The sequence below is a fragment of the Ambystoma mexicanum genome, chromosome 4q (genome assembly GCF_040938575.1).
Source record: "Ambystoma mexicanum isolate Mex_15411 chromosome 4q, UKY_AmexF1_1, whole genome shotgun sequence".
Classification (NCBI taxonomy): Eukaryota; Metazoa; Chordata; class Amphibia; order Caudata; family Ambystomatidae; genus Ambystoma; species Ambystoma mexicanum.
This window is the reverse complement of record NC_090928.1, coordinates 845,902,256-845,924,183: the sequence shown is the minus strand read 5'-3', so window position 1 is coordinate 845,924,183 and position 21,928 is coordinate 845,902,256. Positions and strand designations below refer to the sequence as shown.

Here is a 21,928-nt window from a genome sequence, read left to right as displayed (position 1 = left end):
GTAAAAACGGACACAGTACAAGACTCCACTCTTAGCATAAGGCTGTGCAACTTGAGTATGTGCTAGCACAGACAGAGCAGCCAGTCTCATCTTAAAAGGGAGAGAGGGCTGTAGAAGCAGTACAAAGAAACTGTAGTACACATATGGTCCAAAGGAATGCTGTAACACTATGTATTGTGTTAAGGAGATGTATAATGTTCATGCTTCATCCTTCTCCTAGTGAGACCTCCAGCACTTTTTGCTGGACTTCGGGAACTTTTTCTTTCAATCCTGAATGAGTGGAGTCTTTCCTCTCAATCATTCTTGTGGGCTGTGTCTTTTTGGAACTCTATTCTTAGTATTCTACCTTTATTTTGGAGTATGTCTGCTCCATAGCTCTTAAAGGCATCTGTTATTTTACTACTGCAGCACACATCTCCTTATGGGCAGGGTTGCTGGGGACCCTTAAGCTCCTCCTTTAAGATTCTTTTACTATACCCTCAAGTAACTACAGATCTTAAGGATTCTTAGTATCTCTCTCAAAACTCTTTGTCTATGTGACTAAAAAGTCACACGAGCAATCAACTAGTTATGGCTGGTCGCAGTGGACATGGTCTACCAACTATTGTGTATTTTCTATACCTCAGGCTATGCCCATAGCCTTGGTAGCGCACAATATCCCCCCCTCCGCCCAACCACTCCCCCCCCCCCCACCCCCCACCCCCCCCGCCCAAGTACCAACTTGGGGCCTGCCTTCTTTTTTCGCCATTACTAGCGTGGTTCTTTGTTAGCCCTTCTACCCTTCTGGGAGGGGATATCGGTCTGTGTGTTTTGCCTTTGGCGGAAACCATTAGGTATCCCCGCCTAGGTTATAGAGTGTCTGGGCAGGCAGGAAGTAGGGGAGGAGTTTTCCACCCACTGTTCTTTGTATGCCAGGGTGCCTGAATAGGTCCAGCTCCAACAGGGGATCTGGCTGTGCTGACTGGACAGCCGAACACCCCTATCTGTAAAATGCTGAGAGAGATTGCAGAGGAGTCTATGCTGGAACTGTAGAAAAGCGAAGGCTTCTGGAGTGAAAAGCAAGTCGACCACTGGAAACAGAAGTAACCGAAGAAGACGAGGAAGACGAGGACCAGAGACGCATGCAGAGCCTTTGCTACACCGTGAAGTGACCACTGCTGTCCTGACCCCGTTTTCTATGCGACTGGGGAGCTCCTAAATGGACGACTCCTTCCCTTTGGCTCGTGGGAGCAACCAGTCAGTCCCCAAGACTTACTTTGAAACATGCCATCTCCCGAGGTCCGTGGAGCTTTTAGAGCTGTGGAACCCCAATACTAGGAGACCTGCTGCCCATTTCGAGTGCATCATCGTGGAAAGGCCGAATCAGTCAAGATCTTTGCTGAACCCGTAAGGACACTCCAGAGATCTGATCCATCTAGCCCAGACCCCCTCACCAGAGCGTGGGACTGCAGGAAACAAAAATGATTGACTGGGCGATCCATGTCCTTTGTTGGTGCTGCAGAAAAGGTGCCAAAAACGCAGAGTGAACCATAAAGTTGCCACAAACCAACTACAAAAGCATGCAGAAGACTGGAACCTACTGCATGAACAGCAATCGGACTTTCGAGCCTCCCACAGCACAGAATCAGCGATGCTCAATCTTCAGACCTACATGTTAGACCTGATAGACAAGGGCAGCACTGGTATCCTTATGCTGTTGGATCTCAGCGGGCTTTCGACTTGGTAGATCACCAACTCCTGCAGGAAGCACTGGCTAAAACAGTCGGTTGCACGCCTAAGGTGTTGGAGTGGTGAGCATCATTTTTGAAAGACAGGAGTGCTAAGATCCACTGGGGTGACACATTCTCTGAGGCTGCCCCTATCTTGTTTGGTGTCCCCCGGGGTGCTAGCCTGTCACAGCTGCTATTTAATTTATATATGAGAAGTCTCTGCGAGCTCCTGGAACAAATTGGCATGTTCTTTACTAACTACGCCGATGACATAACGCTCATTTTTGAACTCAAGGGAGAATACAGCATCGACAGCGCAAAAATATCAGAGGTTTATCGCATTGACATTTGGATGCAACGTCATTGGATGTGTCTTAATGCGAAAACAGAACTGATGATTTTTGGGACGCAACAGGCCAGATCCAAGTTAGGGACAGAATACCAGACCTTTACTATCAAACAGGCTAAAATCCCAGTGGTGCCCCACGTAAAAACCCTAGGGATGGTTGTGGAAGCAGCAGTAGGATCCGAGGATCAGGTTAACTACCTACCATTTATTAATGAAGCGAATGCAGCAACTATAGCAAGAGTGGTCATTCTGTCACGCCTTAACTACGGTAACGCCTTACTGATAGGAGCCACGAAGAGGGATAAACAAAAGTGACAGGTCATGGAAAATGACGCAGCTCGAGCTACCAAAAGAATCAAAAAAAGGGTGAAGATCCCTTCACTGGCTAAGAGTGGAAGAGAGTACACTTTAAGGCGATGACCATGATTCACAGATGTCTGTATGGAGAAACCCTGAGATATTTTAAGAAGCAATTTTCTTTGTACCTGCCTCAAAGACACATAAGATCAGAGGATAAGGCTTATCTGAATATTCCTAGAGCTAAATGTGTGCAAGGGCGGGGGAAATCTTTCCCAATGAAGGCAGCAAAATGCTGGAACGAATTGCCACTAACTCTACGACTAGAAGAGAACTACCGGAGTTTCAGGAAATCGTTGAAAACCCTCCTCTTCCAATGATAATCTCATTATCTTCCCGCAGACCGCCCTCTACAGCATATAATATTATGCGCACTGAATTACCCCGGACACTCCCGCGCCCCGATTCCTGCGGGCTATCGGCGCGTTATAAACAAACCCATAACATGACAAGAAGTTGCTGAAAGTCGTGCCTAGGTCCTCCCCCGAGACTGCTGCTGAGTGATCCCATCCATTGTCCTGCCTTCAGTCACCAGACCAAGGAATCCGGAGGTCGGGACCAGAGCTGCAACATCGCAGAGCGTCCAGCACGAAAATGTTCTTCTAACCTAAGGTACTGTGGGGAAAAGGGTATTGCTTACCCGATTCCAAGCAGTTGCTCCAAAGAGTTCAAATGCATGTCGAGGTGTCCAGGGCAACTCCCTCTTAACTCCGACCTAAGCCGCTGCTTGCGTCCCCTTCTCAAGTCCGTTTTCAGGTCTCCCTTGTTACTAGATCAACAGGATCCTGCAAACCCAAGACCTATAACAAATTGCAATTTCATGCTGAAAATACTGGATAAGGTAACCACCGAACAGCTCCAGAGCTATGTGGATGAGAACAACCTCCTGCACCCTCAACAGTCAGGTTTCAGGACAGGCCACAGCACCGAATCGGCTCTATTAGATCTGCAGATTGAGATGCTAGGTATTCTAGACAAGCGCAAATCAGGCCTGCTGATCCTATTAGACCTCTCGGCAGCCTTTGATCTGCTTGATCACATGAGGCTCAGAGGCCTTGGAACTGAGTGGATATCCTACTTTCTACAAGACAGACAATCCACGATTGTCTGGGGAAACCAGGCCTCCAACACCAAACTAGTGGACTGTGGAGTCCCGCAGGGAGCTAGTTTCTCTCGCCTGCTATTCAATCTGTATATGCGCTGCCGATGTACTATGCTGACTCAACTGGGCATATTCTTCACCAATTTAGCCGACGACACACAACTGGTCTTTAATCTTAGTGGAGACTATAAATAAGAAAGCGATAAATTAACAGCTATATACAACATCGTCGAAGGCTGGATGAAGGATAACTGGACGTGCCTTAATGGTACTAAAACGGAACTAATGATCTTTGGATCCTCACATGCCAGAAAAAAACGAAATCCATCATACTCCTCATTCAGTATCAAAAATGCTCAAATCCCAATATCAGGGAAAGTGAAAACGCTTGGAGTCTACTTACAAGCCTCACTAGGAGCCGAGGCTCATACAGCATATTTAAAAAGAAACTGCCAATACCACCAAAAACTTCTTAACAAGAAATCAGACCCCTGCTCGATCAGAAAAACAGCATTACCATAGCCACAATACTTTCTAGACTCGACGATGGCAACTCTTTGCTCCTTGGAGCAAATAGTAAATGCCTGAAGCAATGCGAGGTAATTCAGAACAATGCTATTAGGACAATCACGGGCAAGTCAAGAAGGAAACTCATTACAGGCGACAGAAGAGATCTGCACTGGCTGGCCATGGAAGAGAGAATTATATTCAAGTCCCTCACTATGGTCCATCGATGCCTATGTGGTAAAGCCCCAGCATATTTAAAAAAAACAGTTCAAATGGCACGGACCAACCAGAAACCTAAGGTCTTCTAACAAAGGTCTTCTCCAAACTATTCCAGCTAAAAAGTTGAACGGTCTTGACAAGGCCTTTCCGAGCAGAAGCATCATTAAATGGAACAAACTACCCGTGTCCCTGAAGTTGGAAACCAAAACTATACACACTTCAGAAAGAAGATAAAAACATTACTATTCAAATAAACTCCTGACCAGACAACAATTCCTAGTATACCGCAGAACTGACCTATATGACAATGCATTACTTACCGTAAAAGCATTTCTGATGATTGTATCTGCTTAGATTCACATGCTGTGCATAAGTCCGACATCCAGTGGTCACTGCGGAGTATTGCATTTTGTTTTTCGTAGTCGAAAAGGGACGTCGACCGGGCGTGTCTGAAATACTATCCCTATAGTGACGTGTGTTGTACCCACAATCCCTCACGCGTCGAGGTCCCTCTGTTTGTATTTTTCTACCCTGAGGGAGCCTTCTAGACGTGAGTGAGTACAGAAAAGAGATATAAAAAGGAAGTCTATTTTCCTTCCATCCGAGCGGGGAGGAAGGGTGGGCGCATGTGAATCTAAGCAGATACAATCATCAGAAATGCTTTTACGGTAAGTAATGCATTGTCTTCTGATGCTTGTTAATCTGCTTAGAATCACATGCTGTGCATAGACTAGCGAGCAGTACCCGGAGTTGGCGGTGGGTTATGAGAAGGAACAGTAGAGAAAAGATGTCTTAGTACTGCCTGACCCACCTGGGAGTCAAATCTCGAGTGTGCATCTAGACAGTAGTGTTTTGTAAAGGTGTGCACAGAACTCCAGGTAGCCGCTTTGCAGATGGACTCAAGGGGAACATTTGCAATGAATGCTATGGACGCCCCCGTGCCTCGAGTAGAGTGTGCTCTAGGCTTAAAGGGCAGTTCTCTCTTAGCAAGAGTATAGAAGAGAGTGATGCATTGAACAATCCATCTAGAAATAGTGGACTTTGAAACTGCATCTCCTTCTCTTCCTGCTGCCACCGAGACGAAGAACTGATTAGTCTTCCTCAGTGGTCTGGTTCTTTCCATGTAGAACATGACCGCTCTGCGCACATCTAGTGTGTGCAGAGTTTTTACACCCAAGTTGGAAGGATTTTGAAAGAACATTGGCAGTTCTATAGACTGGTTTACGTGGAATTTTGATATGAACTTCGGAGCAAACCTTGGGTGCGTGCGTAGAACCACCTTATCTCTGTGAACTGTAACGAAGGGGTCTAGAACAGAAAGAGCCTGTAGTTCACTTACCCTCCTGATGGAGGTGATAGCTATTAAAAAAGCAGTCTTAAGAGTGAGGTCTTTAAGAGATGCTTTGTGCATGGGTTCGAAAGGTGAGCCCATGAGTCTGGTAAGTACCACGTTAAGGTCCCATCCGGGAGCTGGGTCAGCTATCGGGGGGTGTATTCTCTTTATTCCCTCCATGAAGGCCTTTATAACAGGGATCTTCCACCACGACACCTTGAGTTGGGAAGTGGTGTATGCAGAAAGTGCCGCCAGGTGGACTTTAATGGAATTGAACACTAGACCCGAATCCAACAAGTGGGTCAGGTATAGAACAATATGTGTGGGAGAGCAGTCAATTGGGTTGATGCCTTCCCCTCTGCACCAGATGACAAATATCCTCCACTTACTAGAGTAGCAGTGGCGAGTGTTAGGTTTTCTGGCTTCCCTGAGAATGTCCATACATCTCTGCGGGAGCAGTAGATGTCCGAATTCTATGATCTCAGGAGCCAAGCTGCTAAGTTCATGTTCTGGGGGCATGGATGCAGAGTCCTGCCCTTGTTTTGTGACAGCATGTTGTATGGGCAGGGGAGTTTCACTGGGGGAGATAGAGACATCTCCATCAAGTGAGCGAACCATGGCTGTCAGGCCCACATTGGGGCCACCAGTATCATGGTTACTTGTTCCTGGTGCATCTTGTGCACCACCTTGTTGAGAAGGGGAGTCGGGGGGAAAAGTGTAAACAAATTTCCCTGACCATTGCATCGACGACCGTTCCCCTTGGATTGGTTCTGGGGGTACCTGGAGGCGTAACTTGGGCATTGTGAATTCTCCAGGGTTGCGAATAAGTCTATTTCTGGGAATCCCCATTGTGTGAAGACGTCGAAGACGATGTCTTCGTGCAGTCGCCATTCGTACTCTTCGGGCAGGGGGAAATCTCTGCTGAGTTTGTCTGCCAGCAGATTGAGTTCCCCTGGTACATGTTCTGACAGTAGGAACATGTTTTGTTTGAGAGCCCACTTCCATATATTTTGGGCCAGTTTGGACAGTCCTGGAGAGTGGGTGCCCCCCTGCTTGTTGATGTAGTACATGGCTGTGGTGCTGTCTGTAAGGACCAACACAGTTTTGCCTTGTAGGTGTTCCTGGAAGGCTTTTAGCGCCTTGAACACAGCTAGTAGCTCCAGTAGATTTATGTGTTTGGATGCTACGTTCGGAGTCCACACTCCGTGAGCAGTCTGATGGGATAGGTGAGCCCCCCATCCTGTTAGGGATGCGTCTGTGGTTAGAGTGGCTTCCGCCGCGGGTGTGGCAAAGGGTTTCCCTTTTTCCAGGTTTTGCTTTGTCCACCATCGTAGCGAGAGAACCAAGGCCTGCGAGACCACCACTGGATTGTCCCATAATCCGCTGGCCTGACACCACTGGCTGTTGAGCCACTCTTGCATAGGGCGCAGGCGCGCGTGAGGTACCAAATAAATACACGACGCCATCATGCCTAGCAAGCGCATTGCTTTGCGTACCGTCACCTCTCGACCGGCCACATATTGAGGGATCTGAAACAGCATGTTTTGGACCCTCTCGTTGGAGGGGAAGACGAGGCCGTCCTTTGTTTGAATTAGAGCCCCTAGGAATTGTTTGATTTGGCTGGGGTCTAGGCTGGACTTCTTTTCGTTGATGGAGAAGCCCAACTGGAACAAAAGGTCTACATTCTTTTGGGTATTGGAGAATCATGTTTCGTAAGAATCCCCTGTTATGAGCCAGTCGTCGTGGTAAGGGTAAACTGGGATGGACAACCTGCGCAGGTGGGCCGCTGCCACTGCCAGTACCTTCGTGAATACCCTTGGTGCTGATGCTATGCCGAAGGGTAGCACTCTGAACTGATAGTGTTTGCCCTCTATCATAAACCTGAGGTATCTTCTGTGCGCTGGCAACATTAAAATATGAAAGTATGCATCTTTCATGTCCAATGTTGTCATGTAATCTCCCTGTGATAGCAGTGGGATCACTTCCTGTAAGGTCACCATACGAAACTTCTGGGGTTTGATAAACCTGTTCGCTGGGCGCAGATCTAATACAGGGTGCATGGTTAGATCCTTTTTGGGTACAAGGAAGTACACTGAATAAATACCTTCCGTTACCGGAGATAGAGGCACGACCTCTATGGCTCCTTTTTCCAGCAGTTGTTGTACTTCTTGGAGAAGGATGGCAAGGTGTTCCGGTGTCATGCGTCGTCCCCTCGGGGGTCTGTATGTTGGGGAACTGGTGAATTCGATGCAGTATCCGTGGGCTACGGTGGAAAGTACCCAGCGGTCTGACGTTATTCCCTCCCATGCTGGAAGAAAGGATGTTATCCGGCCCCCGACCGGTGTTGCATGGGAGGGGACGCGAATCTTCACGTCACTTGGTGTTGTTGGGGGCTTGGGAGCCTCTGGGGGTGGACCCCCGCCCTCTCCCTTTGCCCCTGCGCTGTCCTCTTTGGCTGTACTGACCACTATTGGTCTGGTAACTGGTGGCAGGGTACTGTTGCTGCTGATTCTGCTTTTGGCATTGGCCACGAAAAAAGCGTGTGTTGCCATTGCCGCGTCTGGTAGTGGGCTTAGAGATCTGGTCAAGAGTTTTGATAGTATCGAACTCTTTTTTTAGCCATATCCAGAGCCTCATCCACCGCCTTCCCGAAGAGGTTTGAGTCTTCAACAGGTTTATTTATTAAAGACGCCTGTGTCTCCGGTTTGAACCCTGAGTTGCGCAGCCATACATGGCGTTTTAGGAGTATTCCCTGAACCAGGGAACGTCCCGCTGTCTCAGCAGCATCCAGAGAGTTCTTTACAATACTCTGGTTGACCTGGGTTCCTTCGTCAATAGTTGAAAGCAGGCGTGTAAGTAGTGGTTCCGGCGCTTCTTCGGCGTCCTTGCGCAGTTTGGCCCACTGCGCGTCCGCGTAGCTAGCTAGCAAAGAATTGTTGTTCGCAATTCTTGCCGAAAAGGCAGCCGAGGATGTGACTCTTTTAGCAAGGGCATATAACCTCTTGCCCTCCTTGTCAGGTGGTGCCTCACTGGTGGACAGCGGCACCCCTGCCCTCTTCCTTGCATTAGTTACTACAAGGGAATCCGGAATGGAATGTCCCCTGATGTACAGCGGGTCTGAGGGTGAAGGAGTGAAAAGTTTTTCAATCCTTGGATTAACTCCTCTGATTAGTGCGGGTGTGGATAGCGAAGGGATGATTCTTCTCTTCACTGAAGCGAGGAGGGGAATGGTCTGGCTGACTGGGGGTTTCTCCTTAATTACTCTTTCCACAAAGTCTATTTCCGGAGAGATCTCCCCAGTGTCCAGTTCGAAATGTGCTGCTGCTCTGCGCAGCAGGGCATTGAATGTGGGCTGATCGTCAATGGGAGACGTGTTTCTAACAGGTGAATTGTCAGGAGGATTTAGGTTCAGGACATCAGTGTCCGAATATCCTGATGGGGATTGCCAGGGATGAGAATGTCCTTCTTCTGGATTTTCTCCGAAGCCTTCTCCTACCATGTCTGGGCTGTCTTCCAGACCTTCCTCTTAGTTCTGTCCTCCTTCATTGTCCACAAAATCATCCTCCTCTTCTAAGTATTGTTCCTCACCAGTGAGGTCATACACATTATGGAAGTCTAAGGCTGTGTCCTGCCTCGGGTATTTGGCCCTGGGGTCCTCCTGAGGCCCTTCTCTTGTTCTCTTGGGAGTGGGAGGGTTCTGGGTGTTCATAAACCTCTCCATTCTCTCCATGCAGAGATGGAGCCTTTCCATGGTTTCATGGGGTACCCCTGAGCGGTCTAGCGGGGGAAAATTAGTGTTATCTTGCTGAAAACGGCTTGACCTCTCCCACAACGTCGAGGAAAGTGTCCCGTCGCCCTCCGAAAAGCCTTCCGGTGTGCTGGGGGTCCCCCCGACTGAAGGGGGTAGTCCCTGTTTTTCTTCGGGCTTTTTCGACGTGTCTTTCGACCTTTGCGTATCGCTCGACGTGTCTTTCGGCGTACGCTTCTGGGCGTCGGCTACAACGATCCTTGCCAAGCTCTCTGTGACTCGTTTGTCAGCGGAGGGCTGTGGTTTCGACGTTACGGGTGTCGAACGTTCTACGGCGGCGTGCACTCTCTGCTGGTGCGCACCGGCCGATAGTTTGGGGGCGGCGCCCTTATTTGCCGAAAGCCCAGTCGCTGGTCGTGGCTGCGGTTGCGAGAGGGGCTTCGAACCCGAATGGTCCGAGGAGGCTGCCGGTGTAACCTGCGTCTCCTTGGGCGCTGATGCTTTCTTCGTCTTTGACGAAGAAGAGCTATGGGTTGTGTTTTTATGTGTTGTATCGTGTGCGTCAGTGTCGCCGGGGTGTTCATCCCCATAAGCAGGGCGTGAGCCGAGCCCGTCGGGGCCGGGGACAGACGACGAAGATTTCGAGCGCTCTTTAGAGGGGTGTAGGACTTCCGTAGCGGAGGTCGTGTTATCACGTTCCTCGTCACTGTCGGTGGTAGCAGCGGCGGGTGAAGACCCGGCCTTCGACATAGCGTAGGCCTCCCACCTCTTGACCATACGGTCTTTTAGAGTCTTTGGCTTTAGAAGCCGACAAGCCGAGCAACCCTCCTCTACGTGATCGAGGGGCAAGCAGCGGTTACACCGTGAATGCTTGTCCTTCCAAGTAAACTTGCCCTTACAAAGTGGGCAAAACCTAAAGGGTGTCCTCTCCATAGCCGAGGCAATAAACCGTGATAACTACCCCAAGGGAAAGGAAGGGGAAAAGGAAAGGCATTCTCAGAAAAAGAATCAGAGATGTCCCACGACCCCACTCTCCCTACTGTATTTGGCCTGCGAGGCCAGGCCACGTGTTCGGCAACGCCGAAGGATCTCCTCCGCTCGTCCCCTCCGTCGAAGATCTTGCTCGGCGGAGACAGCTTCACCACTGCGTCAAGGGAGGGATCGATATATTAAATCTTTAAACAGGAAAAAACGACCAAAGGTCGAGGAGATGGAATCTGCAATGTCTCTCGAGGAGCCCCGCGTAAAGGCGACCAGTAGCTGGGCGGAAAAAAACAATCTGAGGGACCTCGACGCGTGAGGGATTGTGGGTACAACACACGTCACTATAGGGATAGTATTTCAGACACGCCCGGTCGACGTCCCTTTTCGACTACGAAAAACAAAATGCAATACTCCGCAGTGACCACTGGATGTCGGACCTATGCACAGCATGTGATTCTAAGCAGATTAACAAGCATCAGAAATGTGGTTACCCACTGTCCTGTTTCTGTAACTACATGTTCTGCCTTTTTGGAATTTACTCTGATGCCCGCGGGTTTTAGCGCTATACAAAACAAATAAATAAAACGAAATAAATACTTGTCAACTTGCTGCTTCAATAACTTTAGACACTGGAAGAAATCCACAGGAACTCTTCACTATTCCCTGATTGTCAAGACTTCAAGCCTTCTATGAACTGCCATTAGCTAGGGTTGTGTTTTTGGACATGAAAGACTTACCAGGCGAAGAAACCGTCTGTAGAACCTTGAACTAAGCTTATGTTGCACTAACTAACCATTTTCCACCCTTTAAGTGACTTTACTATATGTGTTTGCAGAGTAAATGTACTACCGTATAAACCTTTTAAAAAGCGCATGTGTGCGCAGTAACCAATAATACGATAACATTGTCTTTTCCCTTTCTAACGTTGCTACAAATGTAACCGCGAAATTCCTAAGTGTTCTAAAGTAAAGGTCTAAAGTATTTAAAGGGATTCTGGTGGAAATATAATAAATATATACCTTTTATATAATTATAAGTAAGTGCTTCTTTGTTGTGCTGGTCCAGCTAAGATTCAGTGCAATTAACTACAGCTCACACCTTCCTCCTAAAATAAGCCTGACTGCTCTGCCACTCTACCAAGGTCCTGAGTTACTAGAGACTGATACTAAGATTTGGGGATCTACAAACCACTGAGATAGCTTACTAAAGTTGTACTGCCAGTAGGACATTAGGAACACCCCCCTAACATATTGTAAAAAGAAAGGGTTTATGTAAACCCAAGTAGACCAAGGTATAAAAACAAAACAGTATGCTTTAAAGTACACAGACCAAAGCATAGACCTTGTTTGGAACACTAACAGTATTTCTAGGCAAGTCAGACCTTTTCATACACATTTAGGGCCTGATTCATGGAAGTGTTTTATAACGGTGCAATCCCATAGGAAAACGTTCTATGAATGAGGCCCTTAGTATAGGCCACACCTATTCATGGGGAGTAAAATCAATAAGTTACTGTTAGATTACTTTGTGTAATACAAGGGTAGTAGACCATGCCAATTATGTAGTGATACGCAAAAGAAAACACATAATCAACCAACCCGGTTAACACTCACTAAAGCAACAGTATATACCTATAACTACATTTATGATAACACACTGTTATACTAGGTGAGTAAGACCTTTTGGTGTAATATTAAATGACAGTTGCTTTTCAGCTCAGTGTAACACAGTCTAAGATAAGCAAGAACTCTTTAAACTAATTTATGACGTATAAGGCAGATTAAGGTTAGCTGCACCTAAACACTTTTCAGTAATGGCACACAGCTATCCTAGGCATGTAAAACCTAATGTTGTAAGATACTATTACAGTTGCTTTTCAGATCACTGGAACACAGACGAGGGAAGCAATAACGCTTATTTTAGGATGGCACACAGCTAACGCAAGGTAAGTAAAACCTATGTAGTTAATCCAAAAGCATTACTTTTGGGAAAGAGATAACCAATTCACAGGTGAGTAAAAATAACCTTACATATACTTTTCAGAATGGCTCAACACACATTCAAGTTAAGAACATTTTTTAACTGTTGACTCGCAGAGTTACAGTTACCAACTAACCCTTTCCCAATTAAGTACATTTCAACATTTGTTATACTTTTCAAGACAGAATCCTTTACTTATCCAGCCCGTCCCTATTCTATTGCATGAGATCACTCAGAGGCAGAAGAGGGACCCTAGTGGTCTAGGTGCCAGCTGTAGTGTGAGATAGGGTTCTGTTGCAGGCAAAAGTCAGAGTTCCTGTGGAACACTGTTCAAACGAGTAAGTAGTTCACTTTAAAGTTAGTTAGGGTGCAGGGACTTCTGAGAAGACGCGTTAGGAGGACTCCAGCAGTGGGCCTGGGTGAAATGGATGAGAAGACTCCTAATCACAGAAACCACCCCAAAAGCTTTACAGAAATCACAGACTTAAGGTAAGTAAATTCCCCAGCGAACACAGTACCTCAGCACAGAAGAGTTGCAGCAGGAAGACTTCAGGATCTGCAGCTAAAAACCCAGTCAATGGATTCATAAAGATTGAAGACGGGACTTTGGAAGGGAATTTGTAGCAGGGATCAATGAAGAAGGCTCCAGGCAAGAGTTTCTTCGTGGCTGTATGAGGCTTTGTGGTTTTGGCACCCTCTTCAGGAACCAGAATACGACTGAATATTGCTTGTTGGATTCCCGTCGTTTGCAAGGTCCAGCACTCTGATGAGGGGACTTTTCGGACTGAAATCGTGTCTCTGGAGTTGCAGCATGAAGCCACCTAAGTTTCAGCTCGATTCGGAAATCGGAAAACTGTGCACCGCACAATGGCTCGAGGTATCAGGTTGTTGCAGCTCTGCAAGGCCGCAGTATGACATGGAATAGCTCAAAATGCAGGTCTTGAATTTAGTGGATTGCAGCAGGCTCTGGGTTGGGGTCCTCCGTTTCAGGATCCCGAGGTCAATTGGAAGGAAGGGTTGCAGCAGGCAGCGGTTACACAGCATGCTCTCTGGTTGCTGAAAATCGCAACAGTCTTCGTATCTTCATCTTCCTCTTTGGTTTTGGTTCCAGTGGTCGACTTGTCAGCAGCCTCCAGGTTCTGAGTATTTGTAAGGAACTACAGCACATCATCTGCATTCTCCACCCGCATTTTTACACTGGCAGTTGTTCCTTTCAGGCAAGGTGGAAGACAAAGGGCTGCAGTGTTTTGGACTCCCTCACACTCTGGGCGGAGATTCCCCATCTACGACAAACAGCCACTGAGGTCGTTTCTGCCTAGAATGGCAGGGGAAGACCTCCGAAACTAGAAACACATAAGAAATGGCAAAAAAGGAAGGAGACAGCTGTTTAAATTAACATCATGACAAATGAATGTTAATAGTGGTAACAAGTGAGAGGAAGACGACACGATATTGGGTAGCTTGGATCTTTATATGCGAGGGGTACTACTAGAGGTATAGGGTGAATGTTCACATTGGAACATTTACTAATCTCTTACTTTTGTGTAATTTCTCTCCTCTCTTTTGTCATTTTTTTTTTATTGTCCTACTTTATTTTTTGCATCTTCATTACCAATTGGGGGACAATCAGACTTGCTAATTGAATGTCTTTTCATGTTTTATATATTTTGCCTTTCTGAATTTGTCCTTAGCATGTTGAAAGGCATCACTTTTACAATGGTTTCTTTGTTAATGAATGTATGGGGAAATGGATGATTTTCTTTGCATTTTATGGAAATGGTCTTGGTTATGATTTATTGAACCATGGCACCATGGGCCGATTCTACTATATTGAATAACGTGTTTGTGACAGTTATGAACAACTGTGTGGGTTTCCACCCAGGTCACTAGGTGGTGCCTTTTCATAATTTCGATTACCAATGTTCGCTATGTGTTGCGAACTGCGCAATTATGTGTTCAAACCTGATCCGGTCATTGTTGTTTCCTGTAAATATTTAGCCCGGGTAAATGGGCAAGAGATTGTTTGTAAATATACAGAGCTACTGGCCCTGAAGATGGACCAAGGATCCGAAATGCATTGGCGTTTGTAGCCTATACTGGCAAAGGCTGTATAATAAGTTTGGTGTTTTGCGAAAAACTACAAATTGTTTGGAGCATTATTTGGAATTTGATTTAAATTCTTAAAGAAGGTTGTATATAATAGAGGTTCTTATACCTTGCAACTGTTAGGCAGAAACCTGTGCAGTACCCTCAGTAAACCCACTTGGTAGCAGTCTGTACCACACAGATTCACTTGGTAGCTGTGGCTGAGCAGTCAGACTTCCCTCAAGAAGAGTTAGGCAGTATACAGAGTATTCACAATAGGTCAAAAGAACACAGTAGAACAAGTAAACACTGACCAGAGCTTGGTGTAAAAGAGATAATTATTTATTTAAAACTACATCTAGAAAAACACACAGGCACTAATGTTAAGCAGTTAAAAACATGGTCACTAAAAAAGATATACACTCCCTTAGAAGAATATTAGACAAGTCTTAAGTAAAGCCCCACTTATTTTCAGACAGCGGTGAGCGCTTAACGCAGATGGCACTCTAATAATTCGTTTTAAAAGGGAGAGAAAAGAAGAGTATAATTTGAAACATATCCCAACACTTTCACAAGAACACAACAAGAGATGAAGGCAAGTAAAACCGTGAAGTTAGAGTTCAGAAGGCCGGATCCACTTTAAGAGGATCAGAACGAAATGTGTCCAAGGTCACACGGTTGAAGTGCACAAGGGTCTTGCAAAGGTTCAAAAAGAGTTGGACCAAAAGAAAGGGACCAGTTAGAAGGTCAAGGCGGCCAGCCCAGTCCAGAAGGTTAAGGGATTATTATTACCTTGTAGCAATCTTTAGAAAGGGAGGCCTGGCGGACACAGTACCTTAAAGTGGTGAGAATACTCCAGCGGGGGCAGTTGTTCCTGACAGCGGATGCAAGTCGGTGCTTCTTCCGGGGGAAGAGAGGATCTTGTCGGGGAGGAAGACAGGAGTCCGTTGCACTGACTGATCCTTTTATTCGCGGTCCAGTGGTAAGTGGCTATCCGGTTGCCGGGCTGCTTGGCACAGGCAATTCGACCACAAGACGTCCTGGGATGCGAGAAAAAGAAGGTAAACTGGTTGTGCCCACCAGTCAGGGGAAGAAGCCTCTCCAGCCGGGAGATCTTCTCTGTCGTCGGGAAGTGGTGGGTCGGTTCCGCAGGGCTCCACTGGTGGTGTTGTCGTGGCAGGTCGGCTCAGCTTCTCCCTCGTCGGATTCTCAGGTCCTGTGGCGACTTCTGAAGTTCCAGTCCCCAAAGCCCTGCTTTTATGCAGCACACCCCCATTCACTCAGCCTAGCTGTCAATCAAACATGTTAAGTGGTGAGCCGGCCGGCTCAACACTTGGGCCAATCACACGAGAGTGCGACTTGAGTTACCAAGGTAACTCAGTCCAGGGTGCCTAAACCCCCTCCCACACCCCCTGTGGTACCCAGACAGAGAGGCACCACTTTTGGAGGCTTCTGTGGAGAAGCCCGCCAAAAAGTGGAACAAAGGGCTCGACTTGGGTTGGAGTCACAGAAGAGAACACAAACGTCATTTTAGAATTGAGTCCTGGCAAAAAATACCAACTGGCGAATTAATATTAAATAAATAAACCGGCGGTATGTTTGAGGCTATGCAAATTAAATAATTAAAGTTGGTAGCCTCGAACAATGGGAAAATCCCTTAGGGATATATTCGCGGTCGAATATAAAAAGTAGTATCCACTGCCACCAGCCAAAACTCGATCAAGGGGGGACAGAGACGTGCCCCCTCGACTAACAGACCCCGGGGCAATCGAATTGCCCCGACCAGTACGTCCACAATATGATGGTTTGTACTGGCTTCTGTTAATCATTTGGGACTAGTAAAGCCAATGGTGACTTTACATGCCCTGGGAGACAGTAGTCAGTCCCAGGGTATGGAGTCTATGGTGGGGTGTCACTATGACACCCCTGTGTCACTGCACGGAGGGTGCTGTGTAACACACATAGGAAAAACACACGAGACCCTATGGGGTAAAGGACCCCATAGCCCATAGCCCATAGCCCATAAAACACATTAACAGTCAAAGGAACACCATAAATCATGTCCAATAGTGGGAGAAAAAGAGTCTCACTCTTGGCAGGAGAAAGAAAACAAACTCCAGAAATCCAGCAAAGCTGCTGGAGTACTCACTAGGTTAGGAAATTCAGCCTAAAGAGAGAATTCTCCCTAACAGCAACTAATGTCAAATCTAGTTAGACTAGAGTAAGGGTGTGCAAACCCGCACCAAAGGTAACATTTACCTTGGTCCACAGTGCTGTCGAAAAAGGAAGGAGCCCACCATTTTAGAAAATGTGGCACTTCTGTGCATTATCAAGGCTAAATTAACAGGCTGCGAGTAATAAAGACTGAAAGTCATAAAGGTAAAACCACTGGCACCAGCCATTCATGTAAAACTTGCGATTGTAACAAAATGTTACCAGGTAAGTAAGAAACGGGATACATTGTATCCCCCAGCACTCCACATAAGGTGAGGTGTGCTGGCTCACTATATAAAATGTAAAGGGGATGGAAATCCTGCTTTACTACTTGGGAAGGAACAAGTTATTTACCTGTAACTTGTCTTCTCCAACATGGGTCTGGCATGGATTTACATGCTCATGAATGTTCCCAGTGAGACTGGGAATCCTTGGTAAAAACAAAAAACAGTTTCACTTACAAACGGCCTTCCTCCTATGAACCAATCACTGAGCTCTGGGTCATACTGCCCCTAGCCAATGACAGCCCTCTCCCTAAACCCCAGCTCTGGCAGCCATCTTCAGATTTGGTACCATGTAAAGTGGCAGTATGACCAAGAAGAGATGCCGAGGGACAGGAGGGAGGGTTCGCATGTGATCAATGCCAGACTGATGCTGGAGAACAACAATTACAGGTAAGTAACTTGTTCCTTCTCCAGGATGGGGTCTGGCATGGATTCAAATGCTCATGAGTAAAGAATGCATAGCATTACATACATACATACATACATACATACATACATACATACATACATACACACATACACACACACACACACAACCACACAACCACGGGAGCTGGCAAGGCTCAACAGAAGCAATTATTCTTACCTCCGGAACAGGCTCACCTTCAAGAGGACAGGTTGAGTAGAACTGCTTGGCCGACCCTAGACTCCTCTCTGGAATCCCTGTTGACGCAGTAGAATCTTGTGAAGGTGTGCATAGACCTTCACGTAGCAGCACTGCAGAAGTCCAGTAGGGGCACACCAGACAGGAACGCAGTCATCGCAGCAATCGCTCTGGTGGAATGGGCTTACGGACGGCCAGGCAGCGGTCGGTTTGCCAACCGGTGACCGTGCGTGATACAGCCTGAGAGCCACCTGGAAATGGAAGCCTTGGACGAAGCTTTCCCATGGTTCACAGGACCAAAAATCACGAAAAGTTGAGACATCTTCGAGTGCGAAGTCCTTTCAGCCGGCGACAAAGGTGTCCGAAAAAACAAAAGACAACACCAAAGGTTTGTTGAGGTGGAATTCCGACGGAACCTTTAGCATGAAGGTGGGGTGCATCTGCAGCACCACCCTCGTCTTGCGGAAAGTCAGATCAGGCTGCTTACAGGACAAGGCCTGGATCTCACCTACTCTCCTGGCAGATGTGATGACCACGAGAAAAGCAGTTTTCCACGAAAAGAACTTGAGAGGAGCTTGATGCAGAGGATCGAAGGGGGCACCCATGAGCCTCGTCAGTAACCCGTTGCGTTCCCAAGCCGGGGCAGGTGCCTTCACCAGCGGGAACGATCGAAACAGTCCTTAGAGGAACTCCTTGACTAGACAGTGTGACCAAAGAGGAGACTGTCTCTGAGACCTGGTGTAATGCAATTTTATGGAGAGGTGCGCCAGCCCCGCCTTGGCCAAAGACAACAAGTACGGAAGGATCTGAGGGGCCGTGACCCGCAGAGGGTTGATCTTCTGCGTTCAGCACCAAGTTGCAAAACACTTCCCCTTGTGCCCGTAGCACTTAAGACTCGAAGATCCTCTGCCCCGGCAAGGACCTCTCTGCAATCCGCCAGAAGCTGGTACCCACCGAAATCTAAGGCTGCAGGAGCTAGGCCTCCAAGTTAAGCGATCCTGGGTCGTGATGGAGGATTTCGCCTCCTCCTCTGGCAAGCAGATCCGCAACCACTGGCAGCTTCACTGGAGGTGACGTTGACAGACTGAGAAGGTCTGGGTACCAAATGTGCCTCGGCCACGCCGGGCGACGAGGATCATCCTGCATCAGCACTGTGAGTTGCAGCAGGAGAGGGAAGGCATACAGGAACAGGCCTTCCCACAGGAAGGCGAATGCGTCCCCAATCAGACCTTCCAGGATTTTGTGGCATGAAATGGCAAATTTTGCGGCACAAACCTTTATTTATTGCAGCATTTTTGCGGGACATTTTGTATTATCTGGAGGGTGTTAGATTGCCACCTTGTAAGAAAGAGGCAGAACGCAGGGCTAAAAGAGAGTCAGGGTGTCATTATTATGCATCTTTTCTATAAATTTAATAGGAAGAATCCCAGATGTCTCTGGCTTGGCAGAACAGTTTTTCAATTTTGCCACAAATAGATTTGCACTTCAGCCAAACAACCCAAAAAGTACCTTTCACCACCAACCCACCCCCTCCCCTAGTTAACTGCTTGGTCGCTGCCGTTTCCTCTCCAACCCTGCGGTGTCAGATCAATCCCTCTAACACAGGACGGATCCGACGCTGGAGGGTCCCTTTTTAATTTTTTTTTTGTTTTCAGTCCCCCACCTCCAATTTGGAGAAAGCGGGGGACACCCCTGCAACCCCCAAGGCCGAAATACTGAACATAAGGAGCGGGTGGACACCCCCGCTCCACATGTTTGGTATTTATAAAAATCGATCGAATGGTACTGGCGAAATAGGTCAAATTGTACCCTTCGATCGATTTTTGGTGGTCAAAATGGGTAGTCACTTGAATAGAAGCGATCTCCTGACCGTGCCTCTGCAAGATCCAAGCGCGTCCACTAAAATGCAACCCAAAAAGCGCATTTCTATCCTGATGGAGGAACAGAAATGCAAGCGACATAGCAGCGGTTCATAACCTTAAAAAAATAAATGACCAGGTCAAGAAAGACGCTGGGGTCATTATGAGGTTGCTGGTCCGGAAAACAACGGTACCAGTAAACTTGCCGCTACCGTTGCTTCCGGACCGGCTATGATGCTGGAAATGCATCGGAGGGACAGGGCCTCCGTATCCTGGTCTTTACTGCTTTTTATCGTGTGTTCTGTCGTGTTTTCCACGCAGGCGCTTGTGTGGAATTCCTGGCGGTGAAGCTCTCTTTTGGTTTGGTGAACAGACCCATGGATACCCTTATGGCACCCATGGGTAGGGGTGCAACCCTGTGCCCCTAGTGTATGTTTTTGGGCACCTGTGTGTGACCCACAGAGAGCAGGGTACGGGCTGGTGGCAGCTCTGTGCTGAATTGATTGGTGCCCCGAGCGTCCTCCATTTTGGGATGCCCAGGCCCTGTCATTGGAATCGGTAGATTCCTGATGGAGACAAAATGGCCCCCATGGCCTCTTGCCTTCCATCGCCTGTTACCTTGATCTTCCCGAAGTCCCGGGAAGCCCCGACTCTGTCCCTTCCCCCTGACTGGCTGTTGGGTGGAAGTTGCATATATGGTAGTGGGGGGGAAGTGCCGCCCAGACTGGCTGGAGCCTTCTCAACGACCGTATGTTGTGGGTACGCCTGTGGGTGGGACCTGGGTGAATGGAGTGTGTGACGAATACACATTCTATGTTGTGGGTGTCTAGTATGTGGTGGTTGACACAATGACTGAGACAGCCCTGCCCGAATCCGGTATGAATGCAGTATGAAGTGTTGAATGGCTCAGTACTTGTCCCAATACACACCTTGTTGCGAGTGTCTGGAGAGAAGTGAATGGCCTGAATGCACTGTGTGCCCGATTGGTTGCCTGCCTGCATGAATGCCCTTCGTAGTGATTGGATGCTTCAGTGTGACCCAGCGGAATGAATGGGAGATCAACAGTATATCTGGGGACCTCTCACTGCTAGGAATCGTGTTCAAAAGTGTTCAGAGCTGAAGTCCAAACTATGAAGAGTAACTGGAGTGAAACTGACGCTTGACCATAAGCCCTGCTGGAAGAGGAGAATTGCTGTTACTCTCCTTCGCAATCTGAAAGCTGCTGTGTCTCCAATGACTGACCCAGAGAGAACCTGGTAAGGCGCCCTCTTCCCGAGCTACGAGGGACCATCGTGCACAGCTAATCGTTGCCTAAACTCCCTGGTAGACTGACCTTCAACAGGCTGCCGACCCGATACGGGGACTGCTGAGGAATCACAAGGAGAAGCGCCCGGACTGTTGTCCGCCACTGTAGACGACCGCCATCGTCGACTGGAGCCCCCGTGCTCCAGTTTTGCCTAAGAACTTCATTGATCCAAGGACGCTCTCGCCCGCATCATCGCCGCTGTATCCTGCTGGAGAAGGCCTGACCGTCGACGAGCATCCAACCGGTGGGTTTCCCGCAACCCAAAGACCACAGACGCCGACGACTTGACGCCCTTGCTGGGCCACAGTTCTTCAAACTCTCTGCGGTCCAGAACTATCGACACCGAGGTGCCCCGCACGCCTCTTCCTTGCAGGACGTTTACGCTTCCCCGTCAACGAGCACCGCTAGGAACGACGCAGCCACTTCAACGTTGTAGCTCAACCTTTTCTCCGTAGGACGTTCGACGACCCGTGACTCCTGCCTTAAAGGGAGGGCACTCAAGAAGGGCCGACGAGGAACGCTACAACGCCAAGGTACTTTGGGGTTGCAGAACTATTGGAAAGTCTAGTGGGAACAATATATGCTTGTGATACATCTTTGCTTTACAGGTTGCCCAGGTGGGGGGGGGGGATCTCCACACAGAACTGCGTCTAGGTAGCGGGACCAGTATTCTGCCAATTGTTCAACCATCTTGCTTTCCTTCCTCTCTCTACTGCTGGTTTCCTCTTTATTCTGATGTGTGTGTCATTCTAACTGTATGCACTTGAATGAGATCTAATAACGTTAGTGGTACCACTTTAGAACTGTATATATTTACCATTGCTGATTTTCGGGGTACAAAGTGAGTTATCGTGATATTGTATATACCTTTGAATATTAATTATATAAAGACTGTGTTGTAACCGATACAGTGTGTGGAGATTCCTTTGTGGGTGCTTGGGGACTACACTGTACTTAAGAACCAGCCCGCATCACCTCCTGAGAAGCTAGGCCTTGATTGCTCGACCACGTACCAATAATAGAGAATCTACCATATAGAGCGCGGAAGTACAAACGCCCCCAACCGGCGTCTTTACACCGGCAAACTACGAGTTCTGCGAGAGGGTGCCTTTCAGTCCACCAGGTCTGACCTGGCGGGCGGAACGGCACTCGCTCGCAGATGTTGACGGATGCACCAGCACTGTTGCACACAGTGCCGGTGCATCCGTCCTCCCCATTCCCATTGAGTCCAATGGGACTCGATGGGAATGGGGATTTTCTTTTTTCGAGCATCTGGCCGGAGGGACTG

The 21,928-nt window shown here is 47.9% G+C and overlaps 1 protein-coding gene across 2 annotated transcripts in view; it reads right to left on the bottom strand.

The window, feature by feature from the left end:
• The window catches only part of FBXO11 (F-box protein 11), a 911,561-nt gene that overhangs the window by 510,628 nt on the left and 379,005 nt on the right, over nt 1–21,928 (bottom strand). The window lies entirely within an intron of this gene.